This window comes from Sus scrofa, chromosome 7, assembly GCF_054392235.1.
Source record: "Sus scrofa isolate SSC_HxYL_T2T_F1_AM1 chromosome 7, Sscrofa_HxYL_maternal_Yorkshire_Landrace_v2.0, whole genome shotgun sequence".
Lineage (NCBI taxonomy): Eukaryota > Metazoa > Chordata > Mammalia > Artiodactyla > Suidae > Sus > Sus scrofa.
In genome coordinates this window covers 44,433,225-44,461,182 of record NC_139389.1, presented here as the reverse complement: position 1 = coordinate 44,461,182, position 27,958 = coordinate 44,433,225, and the positions used below count along the sequence as shown (strand labels likewise).

General features: G+C 51.2%; 1 protein-coding gene and 1 long non-coding RNA gene across 7 annotated transcripts in view; one reads left to right on the top strand and one right to left on the bottom strand.

Annotated features, from left to right (window-relative positions):
* LRFN2 (leucine rich repeat and fibronectin type III domain containing 2) overlaps positions 1 to 27,958 on the top strand; it is a 305,256-nt gene that overhangs the window by 30,986 nt on the left and 246,312 nt on the right. The window lies entirely within an intron of this gene.
* LOC146401541 (uncharacterized) lies at positions 9,670 to 18,408 on the bottom strand. Its single transcript, XR_014810104.1, has 2 exons — positions 13,317 to 18,408; positions 9,670 to 13,181 (listed from the first exon to the last, which is right to left on the bottom strand). It is a non-coding gene; the product is annotated as an uncharacterized LOC146401541 (long non-coding RNA).

Here is a 27,958-nt window from a genome sequence, read left to right as displayed (position 1 = left end):
GGCAAAGACAATGCCTTACATTCCCAGGGCAAAGAGAATGGGCGAAATTATTTAATCAACTGTAAAGAGAAGGACGGGTTCTGTTAGATGTCAGGAAGAACTTTCCACCAGCGTGAAAGGAAAAGGCCTTTTTTATACGTTATAATTAATTATACATTATTGAAAATGGCTTTGTTAGAAACGGAATGTCAGCCTCACCTCCTGCTTCTGCTGTGGAAACCACTGTGCTCGTAGGCTGATTCACTGTGGGGCGACTTTTAACCAAGAAGCTGGCTGAGGGCAGAGATAGAAGAGAGATGGAAGATAGGTAGGCGAAAAGGCAAGAGTGATTTCTTCTTTTTTTTTTCAAAGGGAAGGAGGGAAGGAAGGAGAGGGGAGAGAGAGGGAGAGATTGAAAAACAAAAGTATAAAAAACAAGCAGTATTTGAGACTTTGGGCCAATCATCTGACCTCCTTGGGTCTCAGTTTGTTTATCAGTAAAAGAGGACCCCATTTCAGCTTTAATAGTCAGTGGTTCTATGAAGTTGTGATCACGATTTAACAACACGCTGTTGGGTCCACTTTACCTTGAATTGCTGATGGCTCTTGGGACACATCAAGGAAAAGAGCAGAAACAACTCCCTCTTCCTTTGGGACCTTTCTGCTTCCTGCCACTGTGTCCACCCAAGCTACTTCTTGTCGCCTTGTCTCTGCCCATCCATCTCTGTTATCACTCCATCCACACCCCCCCACTCCATTCATCCACCCACCCATCCATCTATCTCATTCCTCCATCTGTCAGTCTACCCGTCGCTCTGTCTGTCTGGAATTCTAGCTCACTTCTAGGGGGAACCAAGACAGGGATGATAGCGTTTTGAAAGTCCCAAGAAGAAAACCCCTGAGGAGGGTCTGAGATTCATGCATTAGGCAGAAGCCTCTCGGGTCCACTCACCTGTTCCTACCCAGTCCTCTGTGCAGCCTGTTCATCCACAAGCTCTCCCCTTTGTGTATCCCACAGATCATTCTTCTCCCTCTTAGGAGGGGGTGGGGATAAGAAGCTGGTACCTAGTAAGGAGGCCCTTACCCAAGTGATGGGAATAGAGGGACCAGTCGGGGGGGCGGTGAGCAGGTAGGTGGGGAGAAGAGGGGAGGCTGAGGGTGCTTCCTTCTTTGAAGACCTTGAAAGATCAGCTGAGAAAAGAGAGACCTGCTCTAAGTCACGGGAGAGACAAAGGCCTCCCCGGGTCCTTGATTAAGACCATCCAGAGACTATGGACCTCCATGGCCCAGAGAATTAACTAACTTGCTGAATAGCTAAGTATATTAATGGACTGATTAAGTGTGGGTTTCTTTTTAACTGATTGAGATAAATGAGATTGGATAAGAGCACTCCAGTACAGAATTATTCTAGTCCGGAAAACCCCACAGTACATGATAGGAACTGGTTTTATTTTATTTTTTAAGGATATTTATGAACAAAGATTGGAAGGATTATGCAAATCCAAAAAAAAAAAATAGTTGCTGGGCTGGGGTGATTAGAGTCTGAGTGTTTTTCTTCCCTTCCTTTTCGCAAAACCTTTTAATGATACTGCTTTTGTAATGAAAGTTTTCTTTTTAAGTGAGAAAGAAGAGAAAAATAGGTTTTGCGACTTTAGCAGCCTATGTGGTATATTTGAATTATCGAATGTTTTTTAGCTATAAATAGATCTTTTACATGGTGTGGTACTTCTCTGGAGTTTTACTTTTCCAAGTCCCGCGTGACTGTGCCTGCTTAGCTACCTCTGTAAGAAGTTCCCATTTCTACAGGTGAATGGAGAGCAGTTGCAAGACAGTGTTTTCACGCAGAGAGCCTTGCTGCTCAAACTGTGATCCACAGGGCATTGGGATCACCTGGGAACTAGTTAGAAATGACAATTCTTGGGCCCCACCCCAGACCTACTAAATTTGAACTGGCGTTTTGTATGCTCCTTCGGGTTTGGGAACCACTGTTCTAGAAGAGTGGTTCTCAAGCTTGCACATACATCAGGATCACTGGGAGGATTGTGGGGCCCACCGCAGAGTTTCTGATTCAGTAGGTCTGGGATGGAACCCCAGAGAAGTTGCATTTCTTCTGAGTTCCCCGGTGAGGCTGATGCTGCACGATGGAGTTCAGACTTTAAGAACCGCTGTTCTCGGGAGGGAGCAAAATGCTCTGGTCCCTAGTGAGGAAACAGCCTGGGAACTGGTGTGTTTTGTGTAAATGGATTGTCACCTCTGTGGGGCTTGGGCGGGTCTTGTCTTTTCTTTGGCTTCAGCTTTCTCATCAGTTAAATGAGCAAATTGGACACGATGGACCAGAATCTTCCTTCCATCTCCAGTCTTTCTTAATATTGGATTCTATCACATTTGCATGTCAGAACTAATCAGAGTAATTATTTTCATAAGACATTCTGCTGTTCATATGGAGAATGCTCTGGTAATTCTCCAGCTACTTGACTGAATTGCTAGGTTGACTGCCCATGTACAGTCTTAGCGTCGTGGCCTTTATAGTTCTGTCCTGGGATCCATCCTCAACAGCCACTTCTCCTCCAGGTTTAATGGTTGTCTGCATTTGTTGATTCATTCAACTCATATTTATCAGTCATGATCTAGGTTTCTGCCAGTGGGTTAGGTGCTATGATGTAATCCAAAGACATGAATTAAGCTCTAGAGATTCATGCATAGCATATCTTGTAAATGCAAATAGTGGAAAACCCAACTCCAATTAGGTAAAGCCAATGAGGGTGTTTATTGGTTCCTGTGTTTGAAAAGTTGGGCAGGAACGTAGACTTCAGGAACAGGCCTCGGGCTCCGTTTCTTGTCTCTCTGTGTCTTGTGCTCTGTGTGCTGGCCTTGTCCTCCTCCGCTGACTTCCTTCCTGGCCTCCCATCTGCATCTTACGCTTTCTTGAAGGATGCAGGTTCCTGGAGGGCAGAGACTGTGCCTCTGTGGTTCATTTTAGAATCTGCCATTGCCTAGAACAGTGCCTGGCATGCAGATGGCCTCTGTAATTATCTGTTACTGACTCCCAGGTCCCTGAGAGTCACTCTGAATGGATGGGCTTGGATCAAAGATTCCTCAGAAACTAGGGTTTGTGGCTCATGAACCATCACTGACTGTCCTAGTGTCACATGCCTGCTTCACCCTGGAGTTGGAGATTGAATCAGAGTCCTCAGACCACAGGAGGCTCTAAATAGTATTCAGGAGCTTTAATGATGGATCCTTGGAAGATAACTGCGAAAGTCCTCTGCAGTCCACCCCTCTGTCTGCAACACATAGCCTTATACTACACGTACACTTTCCAGAGCACCCACCTACATACCATGCGCTCACCTCACACCCAGAGCAAGGCGCTGTGAGATTTCACCAAGCTGCTGCTTACAGGTCTTGGTCCAGCATCTTTCGGCGCTCTGAGTCCTTCATCCAATCCGCATGAAACTGCTGATGTTTTGGGCCTGATTTGTGCCTCAGCAGCACACCCAGTACGTACTAGTGGAGAGAGAATATGAGAATTGCAAAAATAAACAAATCAAGCACACAAAAACCTACCCCTTCCATTTAGAAAAGAGTAAGATTGGAAAGCCACATTGCCAGAGCAGCTTCTCCTGGCGAGTGTGCCTTCCGTGGTTAGCCGGCCATGGGTGGGAGGCTTTCCCTGGTCCATTGTCCTCTCTGGACCCCTCTGAGATGGACGTTGCCGAGGCCTCTCTTCTCTACTACTTCAGGAGTTGCCTCCTATTGGATGAGGCTAGGAACTTGGGCATTGCCGTAGGGTTTGAGCAATCAAAGGCCATTGTCAGCTGGACTTGACAGTGTAACTCTCTCTAAAGACCTTAGATTTCCAGTCTGTTTACTTCCCAGTCGATACCATGTGCCAATAACGGCAGCCAAGAGATATTGCTGAGTAAGTCTTAGGTCTGAGAATTGTCTCCTAGCAACAGACCTCCTTGCTCTGCTCCTTCTCTAGCCCATAATTTCATAGCTTCTGCCTCAACACTGTACCTCCTGGGGGCCTCTTTTGTGGGATAGGGAGGCACCACTGATCTGCCCTTTGCTCACTGCCTACACCTCAGCTGCATCCTTAGAACAGGTGGTTGGGGTTGTCCTCATTGCTGGGAGGGGAGTTTCTTTCAAGAGATGTTTGTGTGTGGTCCAGGGATTCTGACTTCCTGTGGATCCCAATCTTATGTTCCATTGAAGTCCCTACACTTTGCTCACAAGCAACTGCATCACTTTTCCATCCCTGCCAGGCTCCAGATGACCATAATCTCAAGAAAATTTTGGATTATAAATCACAGACAGCAATGATAGCTTCTCTTAGCAAAACTGTATTTTCGTTTTTCTTGGTTCTCAAAGGGCCAGCTAGAAACAAATTTGTCTTTGGGGTCCCGCTTTTTATTGAAGGCTATGACAAGCCATCGACCTGGTCCAGCTCACTAAATTTTTCTCACCTGCTGTAGCGTTTTTGGGCACATGGTCTGTGACCTCAGGAGACTGAGGCAATAGTTTAACCACCCTATTACATATCAAGTGCTGGCAATTTGCCAGATTGGGGAATGATGTCCCCACTGCTTCCCCAGTTGACATCATTGTGACACGTTTCAAAAGTCTCCCCTTGGAGTTTCCTGATGGCTCATGGGTTAAGGATCTGGCATAGTCATTGCTGTGGCTGGGGTTGCAACTGTGACATGGGTTTGATCCCTGGCCTCGGAACTTCCACATGCTGTTCTCCCCTTTTTTCAACTCATTCTACTACCATTTGCTCGAAAGTCCCCTTGTGAAGATAAAAATCTATAATGGCTATGTCAGTGATGCCCTAGGGTTGTGCAGGGCACTATCCATGGTGGTCCTGGATGGCAGCATCCTTGTTGTTTGCCAGCACATCTCTTTGGCATGATGTCAAATCCTCTCCCAGGTAGCAACAGAGGACCCACCAGGTTGAGTCACATCTAACCTCTTTAGCCAGGGTTTCCGCATATTGTAAATTGGAGGTAGTAAGAGAGCCTATTTTAAGGAATTGTCTGGGGGTCAAGTGAGCTAATGGAGGCAAAACACTTAGCACAAAGCCTAGCTCATAGTAAGTGCTTACTACATGATAATGTTGTAAGGTCACTTATGTCAACATCCCACTTCTAATGTTGTAAGATCCCAGCCTAATGTTGTAAGGTCACTTATGTCAACATCCCATTTCTGGTACCAAAGTCTCAATCCACTCGATGCAATTGATTCCAAGCAGACAAAAACCCAATTGGATTTGACTTCTAAAAATGAGTGTTATTGGCTCGTGTAACAAGAACGTAGTGTGGACTTCAGGCCTGGACTCCTCAGAGTTCAGCTCCATTGCCCCAATCTCTGAGTTGGCTTTATCTTCAGGACGCCTTCCTCCTGGTAGCAAGATGGCTGCAGCAGGTGTAGGCTGTGTGCCCACAGATCAGGATCTGGAAGGGAGAGAACACATTCTCGGAGCAGTCTTGGGAGGAGTTCTGAGTCCCACTCTGATTGGACTCACTTGAGCCATGTGCTCCTCTCATAACCAATCACTGTGGCCTGTAGGGCCATGGAACCCCCCCTCCCCAACCCCTTGTGCTCCGTCATCTTCCCTGTGGCTTCAGCTTCACCTTGCTCAGGCTGGAGGATTATGGAGGGAGGAAACCCCCAGGAGCCCCCTCACCACCATCGTTTTCTCTGCTCTGTGTCCTGGGGTGCAAAGGGGAGGAGCTACCTCTTCCAGTTCTTTCTTTGCTATTAGGAGGAAGAGTAACAGGAGAGACAGTTATTTAGTGCAGATGCATTCAGGGAGGGGCAGGAAGTGAGGGGGCTACCATGGAAGGAAGGAAAGGGGTTTGGGGCTGAGTGGGGTGATGGGAATCCCCAGGTCTCCTTCTTTCCTTGTGCTTCTTGTTCCCACCACCTCCGGCCTCTGCCATGCAGACAGTAACCCAGTTAACATGCTCCAGAGGTTGCCCCAGTGTGTGAGTGTGGGACCCCGGAGAATACAAGTCATTTGGTTTGTTTGCAGTGGAGATGGCTCTCTCTCTCCTCTGTTGGCCAGGAGCACATTGTTGCAGCCCCAGGAGCCTGCAGCGTCTGGCTCTACATTAGGAATGAGTGAGTGGCCTTGAAGGGGCCACAAGCTCTGGCGTCCTGCCCTGCCCAGGGACCCCATCTTCCTCTATGCTCCCACACCCCCAGTGCCTCCATCATGCCCAACTCTCCAGAATGACAGGACTAGGTTCCTTGCTATTTAGTCAGTTTCCAAGAGGAGAAAATAATAGTTATCATGTAGTAAGCACTTACTATGAGCTAGGCTTTGTGCTAAGTGTTTTGCCTCCATTAGCTCACTTGACCCCCAGACAATTCCTTAAAATAGGCTCTCTTACTACCTCCAATTTACAATATGCGGAAACCCTGGCTAAAGAGGTTAGATGTGACTCAACCTGGTGGGTTCTCTGTTGCTACCTGGGAGAGGATTTGAATTCAGGTAGCTATACCTCCAACCACCATCCCTCGCTGCCCTCTCGGTCACTCTCCTTCAGTTCCCATGTCCTGACTTGTCACAGCTGCAAAGGGCCCGGCCACCCGTGTGCTCTGTCGTCCTCATTAGGAAGATGCAGATTTGGGGTCCAAAGAGGGAAGGCAGTTTGCCTGAGGTGGGGCCCATGCTGAGCTGGGACTTGCTGTTTCTGTCCAGTACCATGAGCACACAGGTGGCCCTCGGTTCTGCAGGAGTTGGGGCGCGGGGCCCTCTGTGAACCCGCCAGGCTGTTGGATGAAGAGGAGGGAAGAGGCCAGTGGTTGTTGCTCACCCTCCTTTGCTCTTGGGTTGGTTTTCTCCTCTGTTACAGGAGGGCCCTGGAGCCAGTGACTTCACAGCACTGTCCACTCAGATGCTCTGAATGGGGGGCTTGGGACAGAGAGGTCTAGGCTCCCAGGCCTGTGGGGCAAGGGCGTGTGGCCCTGCAGGAAACATTGGATTATACATGGCCGTGTACTCAGATCCACTTAGACATGCTCAGCTGCTGTACCACCAGGCAGCTGATGCTGAAAGTTTGTGGTTTTGTTTTTTTTTAAAAAAAGGAGTTCTCATTGTGGCGCAGCAGAAACGAATCCGACCAGTATCTAAGAGGATATGGGTTCAATCCCTGGCCTCGCCCAGTGGGTGGGAGATCGTCATGAGCTGTGGTATAGGTCGCAGATGTGGCTCGGATCTGGTGTTGCTGTGGCTGTGATAGCTCCGATTCGACCCGTAGCCTGGGAATTTCCACATACCACAGGTGCAGCCCTAAAAAGACAAAAATAAATAAATAAATAAAAAAAACCCACAAAGAAACCAAGAGGTCTGACAATGTCCGCCTCAGGGGGCATTTTCAGGTCTGGCGTTAGTAGGGGCAGATGAGACACTGCAGATTTTCGTGGGTCAGGCAGGTCGCTATGTTTGCAGGGAAGGAAGAAGGGTTTGAGGTTCTGACTGCTGGCTGGTATTCCTTCTTTCCCTCTCTCTTTCTCTCTCTCTTTCTCTCCCCCTTTTCCTCTCCTCTCCTCTTCCTCTTTTTTATTTTTTTTGTTTTTTTTAAATTTTTTATTAGAGTTGATTTAGTATTGTTGTTGTGTCAATTTCTGCTGACAGCAAAGGGACCAGGTCCTACATCTATACACACTCTCCCTCTTGCCCCTTCTCTTGCTCTTTTCCTTCTCCCAGCTGGCCAGGTTGGAAAGAGCTTCCAGGCTAGGGTAGGACAGGCAAATTGTGCCCTCCTTTGAGAGTCTCTGGATGGCTCAGAATCTCAGGGTGGGGATGGTGGTGGCAGGTGGAAGTGGTCCATGCCGGTCCCTGGAAGGAAGCTGGGGGCCAGCAGGGTTCTTCTCCAGGGTGGGACTAGGACAGGGTGTGCATGCCAGGCCTGAGCCCCTTTGTGGCTATTGAGCTGGGCATTTAGAGCCTGGCTGCTTCACCAAGAACAAGGACAGGAGACGATGGGAGCCCAGCATTTCACGAGGGCAAGAAATGGAGAAAATGAGAAGAGGCAAAAGAGAAAAAAAACAAAACACACCACCCAGGTCACGTCCCTTTTCAGCCCGCCTCTAGGATGCCTGACTCTTTGCAGATACAAAAGATGCCCAAGCAAGGGAAGCCCCCAGCGCCTGCAGCTGCTTCCCGCTCAGGACTTGACCCATAATTATAATCCCTTTCCTTTGATTTTCTCTGCGAAAACAGCAACATTCCAGCTAGGCTTCAAGCTGGGAAAAAAAAAAAAAAAAAAAGCACCGTGCAGAGCTTAAGAGATTTATAAACACGGTGAGAAATCAGTCTTGTTTTCCCACAGCTTGTTTCCCTAGGTGAGTGGGGGGTGGTGGTGGGAGGGGAGAGGGGACAGCAGGGCTAGGATTGGGGGAATCAGGAGGAGGGGTGGGGAGGATACAGATGTGCGAGACACCTGGGTGAGCTGAATGGGAGCCAAGAATATGACTCAGCTGCCAAAAACCTAGCTAATCATCTCTGGCAGCAGTGAGAGAGGTATGTACACAGAGGTGTGTGCGTATCATAGGCAGGTTCCCCCGGCCTTGATCCAAAGGCTGTATGGGACTGGTGTCGACAGAGAAACCAGAATGAGAGGGATGGTTGTTCCTCTGGACTCCGTGCTGATGAGCAGGAACCAAATAAGCCCAGATGTCCACCTGCTGGAGGGGGAAGAAATGTCATCTTTTCCCTGTGCCTAATGATGTCTGAAGCTCCACCATCCAAGATGAATTCAGAATATCCCAGCTTTGGGGTTGGCAGGGGCTCTCGAAGTCGTCAGACCCAATCCCTTATTTTAGAAACGGTTTGCTGCCCCTTCTGTTGATACGTCATCTAAGTGCAGGAGGGAGACCCCGAATTAGCACCCTGATCCATGGCCCCCGTTCACTTTGCAATCCTGCCTCTGTCCCTAGGGTGCTTTGGTGTTAGATGCCCTTGGGGGGAGACGTGGATAAGGAGCTCTGGGGAGTCATAGCTCCAGCTGCATCCATAGAGACCTAGGGGAGTCCTTCCAAGGAAGAGAGAGCAGCTGGGGGTGCCCAGCCCTCTAGGGATGAGACCAGCATTCTGGCTGGAGTTAAGAGGTCCAGGCGTCCCAAGGCAAGCTTCACCTGAGGGAAGAGACGAGACGTGGTCAGCGTTAGGGGCAGGGCTGGTTTCAGGGAGATGCTGAAGAGGTCTTGTTAGCATCTTACTTCTTTGCTCCCAGCCAGGCTCAGAGGCCAGGTGGTGCAGGTGGCCTGGGTGGAAGGCTGTTGGCTGAGGCTGCAGTGCAGTGCTGGGGGGCTAAGAACTCTGCACCTGTTTGCAGAGCCCTCTGAAAATCTCTCCCTGGCTGCAGGGACTCCCCCTACCCACCCATCCTTCCGCCACCCCCACTTCTTCTTCCTCTTCCCAACCAGCACCGCCTGGGCTGCATCCTTAATGACCCCCTGCTGCTGCGGAGTCTCTCAGGGCTCAAGTTTCCTAATTGGAAAACTCACAGCCTGCATCTCAAGAAAAGGCAATCACCCAGGGTCCTAGGAGCCCCTGATGGAGTGTGTGGGCTTCTCTCTGGTGCAGTGCTCTCTCCTCATGTTAGAATTGATGGGTGTGGTGCGCCTGCAGCAAGCATCCAGGACAAAAAGCAGCCCCCCAGGAAATGGAGAGCATGCGTGTGTGTGTGTGTGTGTACGTACACATGTGCATGCATGTGTTTGAATGACCGGGTCTCTGTACCTCTATATGCACATGAGCACAAGTGTGTATTGTTTGTGTGTGTGGCAGAGTCACTGCAGGCGGCCTGAGGACAGAGGCACCCTGGGCATGGTGGATGTACCTGTGTGTGGTTCTGCTTTGTGTGAGTGCATGTGTGTGTGTGTGCACGCGTGGGCATTAGCTGCATGTTTGTGCCTCCTTAGATATGTGTATGTCTCTCTGGGTCCGTGTGCAGGCAGGGGTGAGCCTCTGGGTGCCCTGTGACACTCTGCGTACGCCTCTGGCTCTGGGGTCTGATGGGTGCATTTTGGGCATTTGAATAACATAACGAGAATCTCCCCCTGGGCTGGAAGCCCACGGTTGTGGGAGGCCATGCTGGAGGAATGGGAGGTTGTGGTTGCGTCAGCACCGTCTGCCACAGAGACCATCCCATTGACAGCAGCTGGGACCTGTCACCTACACCTGTGGTCGGCATGTCAGGGACTCCGCCAGGGAGCTCCGTGTCTCCCTGGGCTCTGCTCCACACCCTGCACTTCCTCTCTGTTGTCTTCACTCTGGTTGGGTGGAGGAGGCTCCTGAGCCCTCACCCCCCCAGCTACCAGCACCGAGGTGTCTCTGTCACTGCCCCCACCCCCACCACATTCTATCCTGGGTCTCAGGCCCTAACATTTCTTGACCTCTCAGTGGAACTGGGAGGTCTGGTGACCAAAGACCTCAGAGAATCCCCAACTGTCCCCCAGGGGCCACATTCTGCCGATGGGCTCAGCTCTGTTCTCCTCAGGGGCCAGGCTGGGCATTGGTAGATCCTTTGGGGAAACATGGTAAATGAATGAATGGACAGGTGTGCCAGACACACGCGGATGCTCAGGGAGGTGTCATCTAGCACGGGTTGAAAGGGGAGAATATTCAGGGTGCCCCCCTGTGTGGCAGCATTAGTGGGGAGAGTCCAGGCTGGGCAGAGCCAGCCCAGGCTGAAAGTGACCACTCACGGCAGGGAGCTTGGAGCCTGCTGTGGGCTGGCCGGGGAAGGGCCAGGACCTGCTGGTTCTACCAATGATGTGGAACACCAGTGACAGAGTTAGGGGTCACCCTGTGCCTGTGCCAGCCCTGGGCACACACAGACCTGTAGGATGAAGGAGGAAGCACCAGGACACAGCTCAGACACAGCTCAAAGCCAGCCACCCTCCTTTCCTGGGGAGAAATGTCTCTGCCTCCTGATCCCAGGTGGGGCTCCCTCCGGCCCCGAGAGGAAACTAGAGAAGGACTTTATTTGCCAACTGCCCTCTTCCATCCCAGGAGGTTTTGCCTCCCTGGGCACTACAGGCCCCTGCGATGCCCCTCAGGCCTCTGGGGGTCAAGTTTGTACGTGTCCGTCCGCCGTGTCCACCACCTGGCCCAGTTGCCCTCCAGCCGGCGAGGAAAGAAACACACCGCTCTCTCTGCAGAAGGCACAGGCTCGCTCTGTGTTTCCCTTTCATAATGAAAATACCATTATGTTTTCTGCTCTCAACAATATCTGGGCAGAGGCAGCTGGCAGCCCCTCGAGCGACATCCCCCTTCCCCACGCTGCCAGTCACAGTGGATCTACAAAGAGAACCACATCATCATGAACCTCTCTGGCTGTCTCCTCCTCCCCGGCCAAGGCCCCAGAGGTGCTCCAGGTTCTGCCCTGTCAGGGAGGGAGTAGGCAGACCCCCAGCTAAGTGTCTGATGCTGGGGGCCCAGGAGGAAGAGGTCCTGGTGCTTTGAAAAAGCTTGGGGTCCAGAGGGGGGCTTAGGTCCAAACTGTTCCTTCTACAGGTGGAACATGTGCAACCCTTCTGCGGGAGGGAGGGGCTTGCCCAAGGTCACCCAGCAAGCTCATGGTCGTCCCTGTGTACATGGCCCTTATGAGGTGCCAGGGACTCTTCTGAAAGTTTAATTTGTAGTGAGGCACGGGGTAGGATTTTCCCTAAGCACCTGATGAGGAAACTGAGGCACAGAAGCTTTCCAGGCTCACCCAGCCAGGTGGGGAGAGTGGGGAGTGACCCAAGGCAACAATAGCATCTGTTCGCTCCGTCACTGTACTCCACCATCTGGGTCCGTGGCCAGGCCAGGAACATGACCCTGATGCCTGGTCTAGCACTCTTTCTGCATCAGGGGAGATTTGCCAGATTTCAAGCCTTACAAGGTTGGCCCTCTCCTTAGTATCTCACATCTCAGAGAGGTGATGGAGAAGGCGGAGTGAGGAGTGAGGATTGTCCAGGGCATATGCGGCAGAACCAAATCAGGACTTGCTGTACCCACAGTGAACAGGGCAGGCGCCAGCATCAAAAACTAAGACCCCACCTCCCACACCCATTTCAGCCTGTCTGCCCTCCATAGGAGTTTAGAGCTCTCTTAATTCTTTGCTCAAGACATAAAGACTAACCAAGCGATCGTCCTGGGCTGCCCAGCGCCTTGGCCTGTGAGTCTTGTACCAGTGAAGGCAGGTGCAGGTGCAGTCCGTGTGGGGGGAATATCTGAGGGTGGGTTAGGGCCTCCCCCATGGAACCCTGAATCGAAGCTCTTTCGGGGGGGTAGTGCACAGCGATGGTTTTGTTCCCGCTGCATCCACAGCTCCTGGAACTGCACCTGACGCACCGTGGGTGTGCCCACGAGGTAGCTATTGAATAAATGAATGAACTGGAAGCCTCCCAGGGCTGCTGAGCATGGCTCTTGCCTCCATCGGGGAGAATTCCCTTCTGCTCTCTAAACTGTTGGTAGTGGCTCACACCGAACCCATGTCAGTGGCTGTCAGGGAAGAAACATCAAAATGCTTGAAGTTGGGGAAAAGGCACCTCTGGGGCAGTGCTGACAGGATGGGGGTTAGTGACCCCCCAAAAGGGAAGACAGCCTCAGCTCTGTTGAGGAAGAAGGCGTGAGAGGAGAGATCTGCTCCAACAGCGACCAGTTCCTTATCAGCCTTTGCCCTCCAGGATGGGGCGGGGCGGGGGGTCGGGAGGGGGGGGGTGGGGAGGATGTCTCACTCTACAAGAGGGGTGATGGCTTGGGGGCTGGGGAGGGGCGGAGGGTGGGGTGAGTATCAAGCTGTCAGCTGCCCTGTGTCCTTAGAGATGGAGGAGACTGGAGAGTCCCAGACTCTGCCCCAACCGTGGGGGAGGGCAGTGTACTGGGGGCCAGAAAGGGGTGAGGCGCATGCCTGGGCTTCAGAATTTAAGGGAATTGCCACAGGGAATTGAGATGAAAAAAAATCTTTTTTATTTTATTTTATTTGTATTAGAGTATAGTTGATTTACAGTGTTGGGTCAATTTCTGCTGTATGGAATAGTTACCTAGTCATACATATATAGACATTCTTTTTCTCATATTATCTTCCATCATATTCTATCCCAAGAGATTGGATATAGTTCCCTGTGCTGTACGGCAGGACCTCATTGCTCATCCATTCTAAGTGTAAGCGTTTGCACCTACCAACCCCAGACTCCCCCTCCATCCCACTCCCTCCCCCTTTCTCCCCCCCCCCCCCCCCCCCCCCCCCCCCGCAACCACAAGTCTGTTCTCTGTCCCTGAGTCTGTTTCTGTTTTGTAGATAGGATCATTTGTGCCACATTTTAGATTCCACGTATAAGAGATATCGTGGTATTTGCCTTTCTCTTTCGAGATGGAAAATCTTTTAATGCAATATTTCAAAAAAAAAATTCATGCAGACATTTATGGTGAACCAAGACAGGATCTGATACCCTACTTATAGGCCCTACCTCATTCCCTTGCCACCCGCGCCCCTGTGGGGGTGGGGTTGTCATAAGGAGATGCCCTGGGCCAGAGCCGGGAGTGATTGGGGATGGGGTAGTGGGTGTCTTGGGGGGTGTCAGGAGAGAGCTGTAGTTGGGGGGAGGAGGTGATTGGGGTGTATGTTGACTGGAATGTTCTGAGAGGTTGTGAGCATTGAGGAGAACATCCTGGCTGGGAAGGAGAGAAAGTGGGCTGTGGGAGTGAGTGTTTCTCTTAAACCAGCCAATCTCTAATTGGCCCCATTGTGTTTATGGTAATTCACACTGGGCTGCCGGCATCCTGAGCTGGGCTGGGGCGGCTTTCTCCTCTGGAAAGAGCTGTCAGCGGAAGGAAGGCCGTGGGTGGCTGGGGGCTGTGCCTGGGGGAGTGCGGAGTAGAGACCTGGGAGCAGGGGACACCTATTGGACCTGGGGCTTCCCATCACCCCCACGCAGCCCAAACCCCCTTCCTTCCTTCCAAGGTAGCCCCTCACTTCCTGCCCCTCCCTAGAGCTTTGAGTGCCCCCGCCCCACCTGAGTAATTGTCTCTCCTGTTACCCTTCCTCCTGATGACAGAGAGAGAAGGAGAGGGAACTGGAAGAGCCAGCCCTCCCCTTAGCACAGCAGGCACTGAGCAGAGAGAGTGGTGGTGGTGGCAGCTGCGTTGGCGGTGGCGGCGGTGGCCCTGAGGAGCCTCCTGGGGTCTTCCTCCCTTCCTCATCCTCCAGCCTGAACAAGGTGACGCTGGAGCCACAGGGAAGATGATGGGGCACCAGAGAAAACCCTAGTCAAGACTCTGGGAGGTCCCCTGTTCTCCTGTTTGCAGCGGGAGGGTTGAAGGATGGGTAGTGTGCCCAGCCCCTCCCTTATGACCTCTGACGGCAAGTCCATCTTGAACACCGAGGAAGGCCCTGCCCTTGTTCCCAACTCTATGCCAAGGTGTTGGGGCAGGGGGTGGGTAGGGGCTGGAGGGCACATAATGCCAGGTCTCCACCCCACAGTGGAGCTTGTGGCTCACGTGGGGAGGTAGGCCACCCACACAGACAGAAACCAACCCCATCATTTGTGGCTCAGGACCAGGGGAGAAGTGAAGACAGTGGGAGTCAAAGGGGGACTGGAGCAGTCAGGGCTGTTTCCTGGTAGAGGGGGCACTTTAGAGGGGCCTTGCTTTCAGCTCTGCCCCCCTCAGGTCTCATGGCACTTGCTCACTGGGAGTTCCCTTGTTTGGCTTTCCCTTCCTGGGGCCCTTTCTAGCCACATTGGCTGTGACATGGTGGGGGCACTGCTAGAACCTGTGACTGTGCCCTGCTTGTGGCCCTGGAAGTGATGGGATGTTTTGACTGGAAGGAGATTCATTTTGCAACTATTCCTGAGGATTGCATAGCATGCACTGTTCTCAGTGTTTAGGTTACTATCCTATGGAACCTATATGTCCAGGGTATGAGCCTCTGCTCTGTGCTTCAGATTATGCTAGAAGATGTCCTAGCAACAGTAGTCCTCAAGGGAGTGAGCCCTCAGTCCGTGGAAGCAATTAAACGGAAAATGGATAGCCACCCTGTCAGATCCCCTGGATCCAAATTCCAGCTGTGCCATGTACTAGCTGTGTAACATTTGGTGGTAACTTATATTCTCTGTGCCTCAGTTTCCTCATCTGAGAAATAGGAATGCTGATAACACCTGATAGTGTTGTGCTGTTTAAGAAAGTTAGTAACCCCGAAAGTCATGAAAACAGTGCCTGATGTGTGTTAAGTACTCAATAAACGGTGCCCTTATAGTGGTAATGGCTGGTCTGTTTATCCTCCATGGAGTTCTCTTTGCCTGAGCACCAGAGATGGGATTCCAGGCCTGAGAGGCTCCGTCACATCTGAGTCCCTGGCTTCTTAGGAGGGCTTCTGGGAACCTGCCCTCTGAGAAGCTGGGCTTCTGGTTCTGCCTGCAGCCGGGGCAGAGACCCTCCAGGCAGCCCTCCTGCTGCTCCTTGGGACCGGCCTTGAGTTTCCCCTGCTGCTACCTACCTCCCAGTGATTTGGAGCTGAGAGCAAGCTCCTCTCCATCTTCCCTTGTTCCTCTATTATCTAAACATAGACCCAGGCCCTTCAGTCTCATCACTCTGGTTCTTTTCATTTACATAATTCAGTGAAGCTGAGGAATAATCCATGTACCCATCTCATCATTCTGTTTAGTTCTGAATACATGGAAAGTCACAGCCTGACCTCAGGGTATTGTTAATATCTATGTAATAAATCCTGGGTATCTCTTTGGGAAAGGCGATACTTTGATTCCTCTCACAGACTAGAAGCTCTGTGAAGTAGAGGTTATTTCTCCTCTCTCAAACTACAACTCCCTGAGAACAGGGCTGTGTCTCCCCTCAGATGGGGGGCTCCCTGGGAACAGGGCTGTGTCTCCCCTCAGCCAGGGGCTCCCTGAGGCAGGGCTGTGTCTCCCCTCAGATGGGGACTCCCTGGGAACAGGGCTGTGTCTCCCCTCAGACGGGGGCTCCCTGGGAACAGGGCTGTGTCTCCCCTCAGATGGGGCTCCCTGAGGCAGGGCTGTGAAAGTTCTCCAGACCCTGACTGTCTCCTAGATGTTTTTCCCCCTCGTCCTGGTGAACCTTTCCAGGTCTTTCTTCTGTGCTGTTTCTGCTTGAGGAGTTGCCTCTGGTGGCCGGTCACATGCAGCTGGCACCTGACCTCAGACTCTTATTTCCATCTCTCACCTGACTTTCCCATCCGGAGCCTGTACAGTATCTTCCTAACGTCCCCACTCAGGTCAAACCATCTGCCTGTACATCGCTGAGCCAGCTGCAAAACCAGGTCACCCTCCCTCTCCCTGTCTTTCTTGTCCCCTTTCCCTAATCGAATTATTTTTCCTCTGCATTGTGCACGTCAGATGAAGCATCAACAGACGTGGGTTTTCTACACTCGCTGAAAACCCCGAGCAAGTGATGAGAATGGCATAATGAGAGCCTTGATGCATAATCAGCAGAGCGCAGGGCTGTCGCCCCTTCCTGCTCCCTCCTCTTGGCCTCACTGCCACCCCTGCTGGGGTGGGGCTGTGGCAGAGCAGGAGGAGGCCATTGGCTCACAGACCTGCCTCTTGCAGGGGGTGGCAGATGGGGGAGGCCAGGTCCAGGTGGTTAATGGAGTCACATCCGAGATGGTGTCTGAGGAGCCGCATGGGGACCTCTCCCGACCCTAGGCGGTTCCTGTCCATCCCCAGAGCACCAGGGCCGTGGTGGGGACAGTCCAGTCCCCGCTCCTCCCTCCTCTTTGGACCTTTGGGTCCAGGTCACACACAGCCTGGCTTTCTGGCGGCCCTAAGCTCTCCCCGAGCATCCGGGACGCAGCTGTCCATCTGCGTTCTCGGGGTGAGCCATCACAGTCGTCATGCAAATGATCCTAATCATGCAGCCTAGTTGTAAATGCTCTGATCCTGCCAAAGGGCCCTCCCTGTCATCAGGGCATCTGACAGGCAGGCCGGGTGGCCGAGGCACAGCAACATCGAGAGGTTTATTTTTGATGGCACAGCCCGGCAGCAGTACCAAGGCCTCTCTTCCTTCTGCACTGTGTTGCTTTCTGGGCTGACTGAGACCCCAGGTCTGACCCTTGGCTGCCTGCGGCAGGAAGACTAGAGTGGTGATTGGAAGCCTGGACTTTGGAGTCAGACAGGCCTCGGTCCAAATGCCTGCCCTGCCGTTCTCCACTTTGGGCTTTGGGCGAGTTGCTTCATCACCCCGAGCCTCGGGCACCTCATCTGTGAAATGGGAGAGTGGACCTCTGGCCCAGGATTTTAAAAGCGGCTTGCAGGCACCTGGCACTGGAGGAGCACTTGGTCAGTGGCATCTGTCTTGTTCTTGTCTGAGAGCTTCATCACCCTTCCTCTTCCTCCTCCTCAGGCCAACCCAGGAAGGAAGGGGGCCCATAGCCTGTGTGCAGGGTCCCAAGGAGAGTGACCACAGAGGGGAGGCAAAAAATGAGTCCAGGAGTTCCTGTCATGGCTTGGTGGAAATGAATTCAACTAGGAACCATGAGGTTTCAGGTTCGATCCCTGGCTTCCTTCAGTGGGTTAAGGATCCAGCGTTGCCGTGAGCTGTGGTGAAGGTTGCAGACATGGCTCCGATCCTGTGTTGCTGTGGCTGTGGTGCAGGCTGGCAGCTGTAGCTCCAATTAGACCCCTAGCCTGGGAACCTCCATATGCTGTGGGTATGGCCCTAAAAAGCAAAAAAAAAAAAAAAAAAAAAAAGAATGAGTGGTTCCCAGTGCATATTAGGCTAAGATTCAGTGCCAGGCAAGACCCTAAGCTCTGTCCATGGCACCTTTTCAGTAAATTCTCATAAAATCTTCATGAAGTATCCATCATTATGGATTCCAGGAAGGGGGGCTGCTGAGGCACAGGGAAGTAGTACAGCTGGCTTCAGAGCCTTCCATCTCACAGCGTCTTACCCAGGGGACAGAGCCAATACTGGGTCTCGGGGCTCCCACCTCTCTGAAATGTTTAAAAAGTCATTAAGGGCACAAGTTCTGCAGGTCAGTCTGCCTGGTCCACACTGTTTTACCAACTCTGTGACCATGGGCAAGCTCCTTGGTCCCTTCATGCCTCAGTTTTCTCACCTGGAAAATGGGGGGGGTGATAGTTATGAGAATACTTATGACTTGAGAATTAAATGAGCTAGTCCATGTAAAGAAGTTAAAACAGTGCCTGGGGAGTTCCTGTTGTGGCTCAGTGGGTTAAGAACCCCACTAGGGTCCATGAGGATCCTGGCCTCGCTCAGTGAGTTAAGGATCTGGCATTGCTACAAGCTGTGGCATAGGTTGCAGATGTGGCTCGGATCCCGTGTTACTGTGGCTGCGGTGTAGACCTGCGGCTGCAGCTCCGATTCTACCCCTAGCCTGAGAACCTCCATATGCTGCAGGTGCAGCCCTAGAAAAAAAAATAAAAATAAAAGTGTGCCTGATGAGTCCTAAATGCTTCATGAGTTTGGCTGTTCATCATATTGGTATAATAACATTAGTACGATTAGACTGTGCTGATCCTGCTTCTGCTTTGCCTTTTGTGTTCCTTCTTGCTTCTTGCTCAGACCAGGCCATGCTGAGGTCCACACCTTAGCTTCCAAATCCCTTTTTCCTGCACAACATGCTTCTTATGATTTAGCAACCCCTTTTCTCTGTGGCTGCAGTGCTTGTCTACCCATCAGGACCTCAGGTCCCCACATTCAGAGGATGCGTCTGCCCTTTATTTTTTGTCCAAAGAAGGGATGTTCTACCCTCTGCTCCCGGGGCATTTGGTGCAGGCTGGCTGACCTGATGCCGAGTAGGAACTTGTACCTTGGATTTGTCAGGGTGATGGAGGGGGGCGGTGCTTTTTTCCACTCTATCCATAGTCATTGACAGAAAAGATGATGTGCGTGTGTGTGTGTGTGTGTGTGTGTGTGTGTGTTGAGCAAGAAAGTGGTAAAGTAGAAAACATCCCACTCATATACTTTTTAGAGCAGGGAACAGATAGATTCACTTGGTATGACAAGTAGTAGAAAATGTATTTTGCTTCTATATTTGGTCCAGTTAAGGGAAAAAGAAAAAAAGGACAAAGAGATGGAGAAAGGGAGAAAGAGAAGGGGAGATGAGAGAGAGAGAGAGACAGAGGGAGGGAGGAGGAGGGGGAAAGGGAGAGAAGGAGAGAAAGAGAGAGAAGAAAACAAAACAGAGGTCTAGGAAGAGAACTGAGAAAGGGGTCCCTAAGACATCCCAAGAAGCCCTGAGAAACACCCTCCTCTGTGGGAGTTGAAGCCTCTGCCACTAGAGGCCTTTCAACCTGCTGTTGCATTTTTACAACCATAGGCAGCCTGTCTCCTCTGGGTACCTGACCCTCGGTCCAGGTGAATTCAACGGAGGACTTGTTAAGCCTGAAGGCTGGGGGCCCTCCTTCCTGTCTTGCTGGGATTGTTCTTGTGTGGTGCTCAGTACTCACCTGCTGGGGCTCAAGGTAAGGAATTGACAGGGTTCCGCCCTTCATGAGCTCCTGGCCGAGTTGGAGAGGCAGACGTGTAAATAACCATTGTAATAAAAGTCAGGCTGCTATAATTACTATAATAAAAGTTCAGATAAAGTGCATGGAGGAGGGATTAATTAATTCTGACTGGGAACTCCGGAACTGCTTTGTAGGGAATAACTGATGAGGCATCTTGGAGGAGGAGCAGGGTTTCTGGAGGGCAGGGCGGAAGCAGTGAGGGTGGGATGGATTTTGCATCAGACAACATGGATTTGATCTCTAACATGCCGCTTGCTGGCTGTGTGCTTTGGGGTGAGTGACTTAACCTCCCTGCGCCTGTTCCTTCGTCTAAGAAGTCTGTATCTCCTCGGGCTATTGCATAAGAGATAGCGTCTGTGATGCTGTCTTGGGAAATATCAACGGTTGAACAAAAGTAAAAAATCACACTGGGGGCCTGGCTGTCATAGAGGATTCCTGGGTACATCAGCCTAATGTAAGAATACAAGCCCAGTGGAGTTCCTGTTGTGGCTCAGTGGCAACCATCCATGAGGATGAGGGTTTGATCCCTGGCCTTGCTCAGTGGGTTAGGGATCCCGCATTGCCCTGAGCTGTGATGTAGGTTGCAGCTGCAGCTGCAATTCGACCCCTAGCCTGGGAACATCCATATGCCATAGGTGCAGCCCTAAAAAGCAAACAAAGAACAAACAAACAAACAACAAGCCTGCTGGCTGCATGGGGCTAGGGGCTGGGCAGCATTGCCCACAGCAGTCCAGGTTGCCTAGCCCTTGGCTACAAGAGGGTGTGCAACTGTCTAAGAGACCATCCGAGCAGAGTGAGGATTCTCTTTGGCCTTTGAGAGGCCAAAACTGGCCCTTTTGTGGGAGACGGAGGCTTTATGTACCTGTTGTGACCTGGATGTTTTGACAAGTGCAGTCGCTTCTGTTCTGTAGCAGCTGGGCACCAACTACAAATCAGTCTGGTCAGGATGGATGCACCACCCCTGGGCAGTGGCCCCGCCCACCCCTGGCAGCCGCCTGGGAGTGAGCAAGGCAGTCGTAGTCCGTTCTCAGGTGGGTGTGGTGAGCTGCCAAACTGGAGGTCCATCCCAACCACCTCTAGGATCTCATGGCCCCAAGTAGGACTAGACAGCTATCTGCCTGAAATTGTCCCCAAAAGGGATTTTCAGGCCAAGGGGAGGACACCTCCCTGGCACCTGGTGGCACTTGGGTGAGTCAATGGCAGCCATCTCTGGTGGGGAGGGTCACTGGGGGAGCCTCTGGGGAGGAGATTGGAAAGGTAGGTGGGGACAGAATGAGAACTGGATCGTCCCGTGTGTGGAGCACGGAGATGTTCCAGGAGCTGTGTGGATGCTGTGCCGAGACACAGGCACCTGCCCCCTAGGTTCTGGCCTGGTGACTTTCCTTTAGGTGCTAAGGACTGTTGGGTTCTTGAGCAGAGAGTGGCCGTGATGGGTGTGGAGGACATCCTGCTCCCAAGATGGGGGAGAGGGGCCACTTTAGGCTCCCAAGGAGGGGCTGGAATAGGTGACAGCCCAGCCAGGAGTGAAGGAGGTGGCAGTGGGGCTGGAGGGGATGGCAGGGATTAAAAACCTATTGTATGAGTAGAACCAGCAGGACTCAGAGCCCACGGGAAGCAGCCTTAGAAACAAAAAACTGGCACACAGATAAGACAGCTGTAAATGCTCCTTGGAGAGAAGGGAGAGGGGGAGGAGGAGTCAAAAACAGCTCCGAGGGCAACTGAAATTCTCCTGTGCTGCTGGCAGGAGGCTGTGTCAGGACAGAAAGCCATTGGGCAGCAGGGATGACCGTGTCTCTGTGCAGATTCTGTGACCCGGGACATGCACTTACTTCTAGTTGTGCATGGAGCAGAAATGCCCAATATGCAAAAGATGTGTTTTGGGGTGTTCATGGAGGTCACCCCAATGGGACGCTGCCCAAATGCCCAGCTGCGAAGGACAGGAGACACAACTCAAAGAACAGCGCCCAGTAAATCCTGAGCAGTCTAAGATCACAGCACACTCTATATGACAATCTCATGAACAAAATTTCCACAACAAAGGAAAAAAGCCAGACATAAAAGCATGCAGGAGTTCCTGTTGTGGCTCAGCAGATAACAAACCTGACTAGCATCCATGAGGACACAGGTTCGATCCCTGGCTTCGCTCAGTGGGTTAAGAATCCCGTGTTGCCATGAGCTGTGGTGTAGGTTGCAGACAAGGCTTGGATCCTGTGTTGTTGTGGCTGTGGCATAGGCCGGCGGCTATAGCTCTGACTGGACCCCTAGCCTAGGACCCTCCGTATGCCACAGGTGCGGCCCTAAAAAGACAAAAAAGAAAAATTAAAAAAAAAGCATACAGACTGCAGGAATCCCATTTGTATAAATTATAAAAACAGATGATGTATCTGTGGTTCTAGAAACCCAAGCAGTTGTCACCTATGTGGGTGTGGGGCTGAAAGGAGCTGTGAGGGGCTTCTAGGGGGGCTGGGTTTGTTCCATTTCTTGATGGGAGTGCTGATTCCATGCGTGTGTTTATTTTGTGCAAAATCATGAGATTATAATACAGAACTTTTCTGTCTGCATCTTCTATTTCCACAAACCGCTTTTTAAAACTATTCCCTTCCCCATCCCTTGGAGCATCCAGGCAAACCGTGATGGAAGGAACTGCAGGAACACAGAGGCAGCAGCAGGGCATGAAGCAGAAGAGAATTTGGTTTGGACTAGGTTGACTTTAGGTGCCTGCAGGGCAGTCAGGGGCAGATGTGAACTGGGCGCCCGCCTCAAGAGGGGAGATGGAGGGCTGGCATTCTGGGCACGTGGACGTGGACATCGGGGCAGGTCACCCAGGCAGAGTACAGACAGTGAGGAGAGAAGCCTGCGGAGAGTGGGCTGCTGGGAGTGCCAGGATCAGGGGCAGGTGGAGGGGGAGATCCTCAAAGGCATCTGGGAAGGGGTGGCCAGAAGGAGAAGCTAAAACCCAGAAGGCAGTGGGTTTCATGGACAATGTGGGGTCACATGCATTGGCAGAGAGGCCAAGTCTCCTCATTTTGACCATTACCACCGCTGCCTCCCGTTTCCTCCACCACCACCTACTTCCACCACTACCTGCCCCACTACCTGAAGGAGCGCTTCAGTTTAATTCCCATCCCCACTTCTGATCATTGATGCCCACCCTACCCACTTATTCTGGGCCTTTGTGCATTTCTGGAACCGCTCCTGGGCCAGAGCTTCCCTCTCCTGTGCCTGTGCGATGGGTTGTCCTAGCTCAAATGTAGAACATTTTATGTCTTTCTTTTAGATGCCACTTGTCCATTTAAACCACAGAGGAAAGTGGAGGAGGGTGGCCCAGGGTCCAGGGTCTGGGTGGAGCAGGCAGCTGGCATCCCAAAGAGAGATCCTGTCTGTGCTTCAATTCCTCTTATGTCGCCGGGTTACAGCAGGCACGTTGCCTAATTCATTCCCCCGTAGCGGCTACATGTGGCTTCTAATCGGGGAGAAAGGAGAAGATTTACGAGCAAGTGAAAATCTGCGCTTCTGTTTGGCTGTCTGTGATGTGAAATTCGGAAGTTCAGCAAAACAACCACATGAATCCCTCAAATTTGAGTAATAATAATAATAGCTACTATTTACTGAACCCGGGTGCCAGCGTGTGAGTGTGTGATCTGACGGAGTCGTCCCATCTTCCCTGTGGGGTGCGTGCAATGATTACTCCCACTTTACAGTTTCCTGTGGGAAAACGGAGGCACGGAGAGGTTCACCACGTTGCCCAGAGCCGCTCAGCAAGTCAGCAACGCAGCTGGGCTTTGAACCCAGACAGCTCAGACTCTCCATCACCTTTCGTGAAATATTACTAGTGATGTAAACACAGAGAACTGTAGCAGAAACTATACATAATCCAAATCCGTAGACAATCCTCAGGCCCTTTATTTCGGATTTAAAATGCACTGCTTGATGGCTTGGCAACAGATTTATTCCCTTTCTATATTCCATTTGGTTTAAGCAAATATTAAGATGAGTTACATTTCCCTTAAGCCCACACTGGCCAACGGCAGGAACAAAGCGGACAGCCAGCTTGGTCTGCAAATTTAGGTGAGCAATAAATATCACACTTTCTTTATTTTACATCCACTGCCATGAAATTGACCCTGAGCCCTCCCCTCACACCTCCTATCGATGTGGAATTTCAGTTTCTGTCATGGTTGCGACTTTTCATTCCTACTCAGCTTGGGGTCGTGCAAAGGTCCCGAGGTCCTTCGAAGTACTGGCTAACTTCCCACCTCTTCTCAGCACCTTAAGAGCTGCTCAGCTTTTCCCGCTCCCCTTTAGAACACCTCAAATAATTTCCTCACCAAATTTACACTTTTTTTTTCTTAAAAAGGCAAAAGGGGCCGTGACTTCAAGCGTCTTTTATTTTCCATCCTGAGAACATCCTTGAGGCCTGGAAATAAAGAAGGAGATAGGGAGAATCAAGCCATGTTAGTATGAGTATGTCTGTGGGGCTGTCCCTACCTGCTGGAAGAGCAAGAGCTGCTGGGGCAGGGCCTTCCATGGACATGCAGATGCCTTGGGCCCAGTCGATGTCCTAGGGGTACCAGTGTGACTAGTTGGAGTGACAATTCTAAGAGTCTTCCTAGAGAATCCGGGGGGAACTGGGGTGAGGATCAAACAGCCTAGAAGAGGGAGTTCCCATCGTGGTGCAGCGGAAACCAACCTGACTAGGAACCATGAGGTTGTGGGTTCGATCCTTGGCCTTGCTCAGTGGGTTGAGGATCTGGCATTGCCGTGAGCTGTGTAGGTCGCAGACCCGGCTCAGATCCCGCATTGCTGTGGCTGTGGCGTAGGCCCGCGGCTGCAGCTCTGATTGGACCCCTAGCCTGGGAACCTCCATATGCTGCGGGTGCGGTCCTAAAAAGACACAAAGACCGAAAAACAAACAAACAAACAAAAAACCAGCCCAGAAGACTCTGCCCCTTTGCAAGAGTGAAGGAAGAAGTATTATTAGCCTGAGCCCAGGGCCCCCAGCCTCTGGAATGAGCCATGCCTCCTGGCTTGAGGAAGTTTCACTTTGGAACCCTCAGTATAGCAGCAGCAGAGAGACAGGCAGGAACCTGTTCCTCAGCAGAGGGAATTCCCAGAGAAAAGTGTAAAAGACAGAAGCATGGGCTTCTAGCTGTCTGAGCGCTAGAGGACTTTAGGGTCAGCTGGTCCAGCCGCCTTCTCGTGTTAGAGAATAGGTCTGTCTTTAAGAGCTGGGAAAAGGGGTGCCTTCCCACTGGGTTTCTCTGTTGGGCCCACTTGGGCATCTGGAGTGCTTGCATCTCCAGATGGGCAGCCCCACCTCAGCAGGCCACCAGGGGGAAGGTAAGTTTGAGAAGTGGCAATAGGAAATGAAAAGTTTCCTTTAATATACCCCTTTTAAAAAAACTAACTAACGAGGCTATGACTATGACGTAGGGGTTCTTTGAGCTCTGGCACCAGGGAAAATTGGATTTGAATCTCAGCTCTGACTCTAACCAGCTGTGTCACCTTGGAGAAATTTCTTAACCTCCCTGAGACTCCATTTTCTCCTCTCTTTTTGGGAATAACAACAGCCACTTTGTAGGATTATGGGATTTTTTTGTGTTTAAAGCACTTGCAGTTAGTCACTGCATATTGTAGCCATTAGAGTTACAAATATTCTTATGTCTGGTGGCAGGGGCTTTTTTGATTTCCTTTATGTGACCTAAACTACAAACTGAACTTGGCCCCGAATCTAGACTATAATCAAATGCCTCAGCATGTTTTTGTTTTAATTATTTTAAAAACAGCATCATTAAGTAATCACAAATGGGTAGAATAACTTATATTAGATCATTTTCAAACTCATTTTCATACTGTTCTCAAGTACAGTACGTGACTTTTCTCCTTAATCACTTACATAGTCACTATATCTCTAGCCAGGCGTATATGCGTTCTCTCTCTACATGATCTGGAATCTAGTTTTCTATTCTTTCAGATTGCCATATCATCTGTAGTGGCTCAGGCCTTTTCCTTCCATAACCAGATGCTCAGGGCACTGGAAAGTATCCAGGCCTTGTGGTTTAGACAGACCTGTTTTCTGATTCTGGCTCTGCCGCTTGCGAGCTGTGTGGCTTTAGATAAATCTCTTAACCTCTCTGAGCCTCTCTAGCTCCCTGTGTCTAACAGTATGTTACCTCATATATTATGGGCCAATGGAATAAAATAAAATCTGCAAGCCTTTGTTTAGAATAAATATCAGTGGGTGTTAGTCTCCTTCTTCCCTTTCCATTCTCTCCTCTTCCTGGCTTGGGCTATCCTAGAACATTTCATGTTGGGGAAGAGACCAGAAGAGGAGGCTCCACCTGACTGCAGCTCTGGGCTCTTCCTTCAGAAAGCTTCTGGAGACCTGCTCTCCAGTGCAGAGAAGGTCTATTTCCTTTCTGTTTTTAAGGGCAAGTGAAATACCCGTCTTCCAGAAAAATGTCTAGAAGTGCTGCAGACCAGAAATAACTGGACCAGCATTCAGGGGCACTTCCTTTAGCCACCATCGGGGGTACAGCCTGTCTCACTGAACTTGTGCTTGCAAGTCTGATTTCTGCCCTCAGCGGCACCTTCTAATTCAAAACAAATGAAGGTTTTGGTTTTTGCTCCTGATGGAGCTATAATGGGCTTCATCAAAATTATGCTCAGCCTACCTTCCCGCAGCCCCTCCTTGCTGGGAACACATCACATAATGCAGTTATTGAGAGAAAAGGGATCTGGTAGCCGCAGGCCACTTGGACTGGATTCTTGCCTTTGGTTTCTACTTTGGGCTTGTATGAGCTCTCAAAGATTAGTCCTATGGGAGAGGAACCTCGAACCTTTACTGGGAGGATATAGGGCAGTGAGGATGATGGACAGGGAAGATATGGGGTGGGGGTGTCCTCAGCCCTTTTCAGGGCTTAGGCATTGACCGATTCTGCCTAAGGATGGACCTGGTGCTGGACAGACCTGGCTTTGAACCTGGCCATGCCTGGACCTGGGTGTGTGTTGCTGTTTCATGTCCAGGGTCTTGATCTGCCAAGCCCCTCGTGTAGAATAAACATCAGTGGGCATTAACTTCTCTCCTATCTGTCTCCATCAAATTTTATAGATTTCACCCACAAAGCGAAGCGTGGGCTGAGAGCAGTTCCTGAAGCTTGGGGTTGAGGAGGCGGTGGGTGTGCAGGGAGAGATGAGGGAGGGGGTGAGGGATCTCCTGGCACGTCCGATGGCTCCACACCCAGGCCTTGAGAGTGCTGGGTGCTCTGGGGGCGTGGGAAGAGCTGGCCTGGCCCTCACAGTGGACAGGAGAGGCCAGACAGGGAGGACAATAAATGGGGGGAGAATGCCCAGCCAGTGTAGAGAACTGATGTGCTAAAGACAGGTGGTCTCGCAATCCAGGCGTGATGCCTCCCCGGGAGACAGGCCGGAGAAAGCCGTCGTGTTCTGGCTTGGCTAAGGTTTGTTTTGTGGCCCCTTTGAGGAGTATGCTGAAAGGGGTTTCATTTGGCTTCCATAGCTTGGAATGACCTTTCCTGCTCCCCGGGAAAAGGCCTAACTGTGGTTTTGAGACTAACACGGGATGGTGCTGCCTGGAGTCAGACCCCGGCCCTGCCAGTCCGCACCTGTCTGATAGGTAACCTCTCTGAAGAAGGCCCATTTTCATCATCTGCACAGCAGGGCAACAGCAGCCCCTCACTGCAGAGGTTGCTCCACAGGCAGTGCTCACGGCTCACACAGGATGGAAACTGTTATTAAACCAGGAGCATCTTGAGGGCCTGGGACCTTTGAAACCTCCCTCTTCTCAGAATGGTTCCCTGCCTGCTCAGTGCCCACATTGGCTAAAGATGGTGACTTTCAGCTGGTCCTCGGAGGGGGGAAATTTCAACACAGCGAGATGGAGGGGGGAGAAATGAGTGGGTGGGTTACCGTGTAAGAAGTGATCTTGGAGGTGAAGTTCCAGGGCCAGGGAAGGGCCAGACTGGGCAGGAGGACACAGCGAGGGCCCCTGGGTGGAGGCCTGGCGGTGTGGGAAGGCTAGAGGAACAGGTGGGCTTCCTGGAGGAGGCGAGAGGAGAGGAGTCACCTGGCCTCAGGGAAAGGCGAGGCAAGAGGAAGAGCCAAGGGGCAAAGGGTGGGTGGGAGCCAGTGTGAATCTCCGTTCCCTCTGCTCATAAAGTTCTGCAGATGCATATTTCTGTCAGTTTTATATTAACATTTACATAACAAGTAGATTGAGAGACTGCATTATTTACATATATATGGAGGCCGGCTGGAGCTGGGGATCCTCGTGCCTGTACATGACGTTTTATTGATTAATAAATTAGACACTTACAGATCAGGCACAAATCAAATCCATCCATTTCAGACACCCATCAGGTGCAAATGAATGTAAATTGGCGTCTTCATTTGCATATGGAAAGCAAACCATTTAGTCGTCTCTTGTCACAGGCACCCTTGAGAGTCTGTA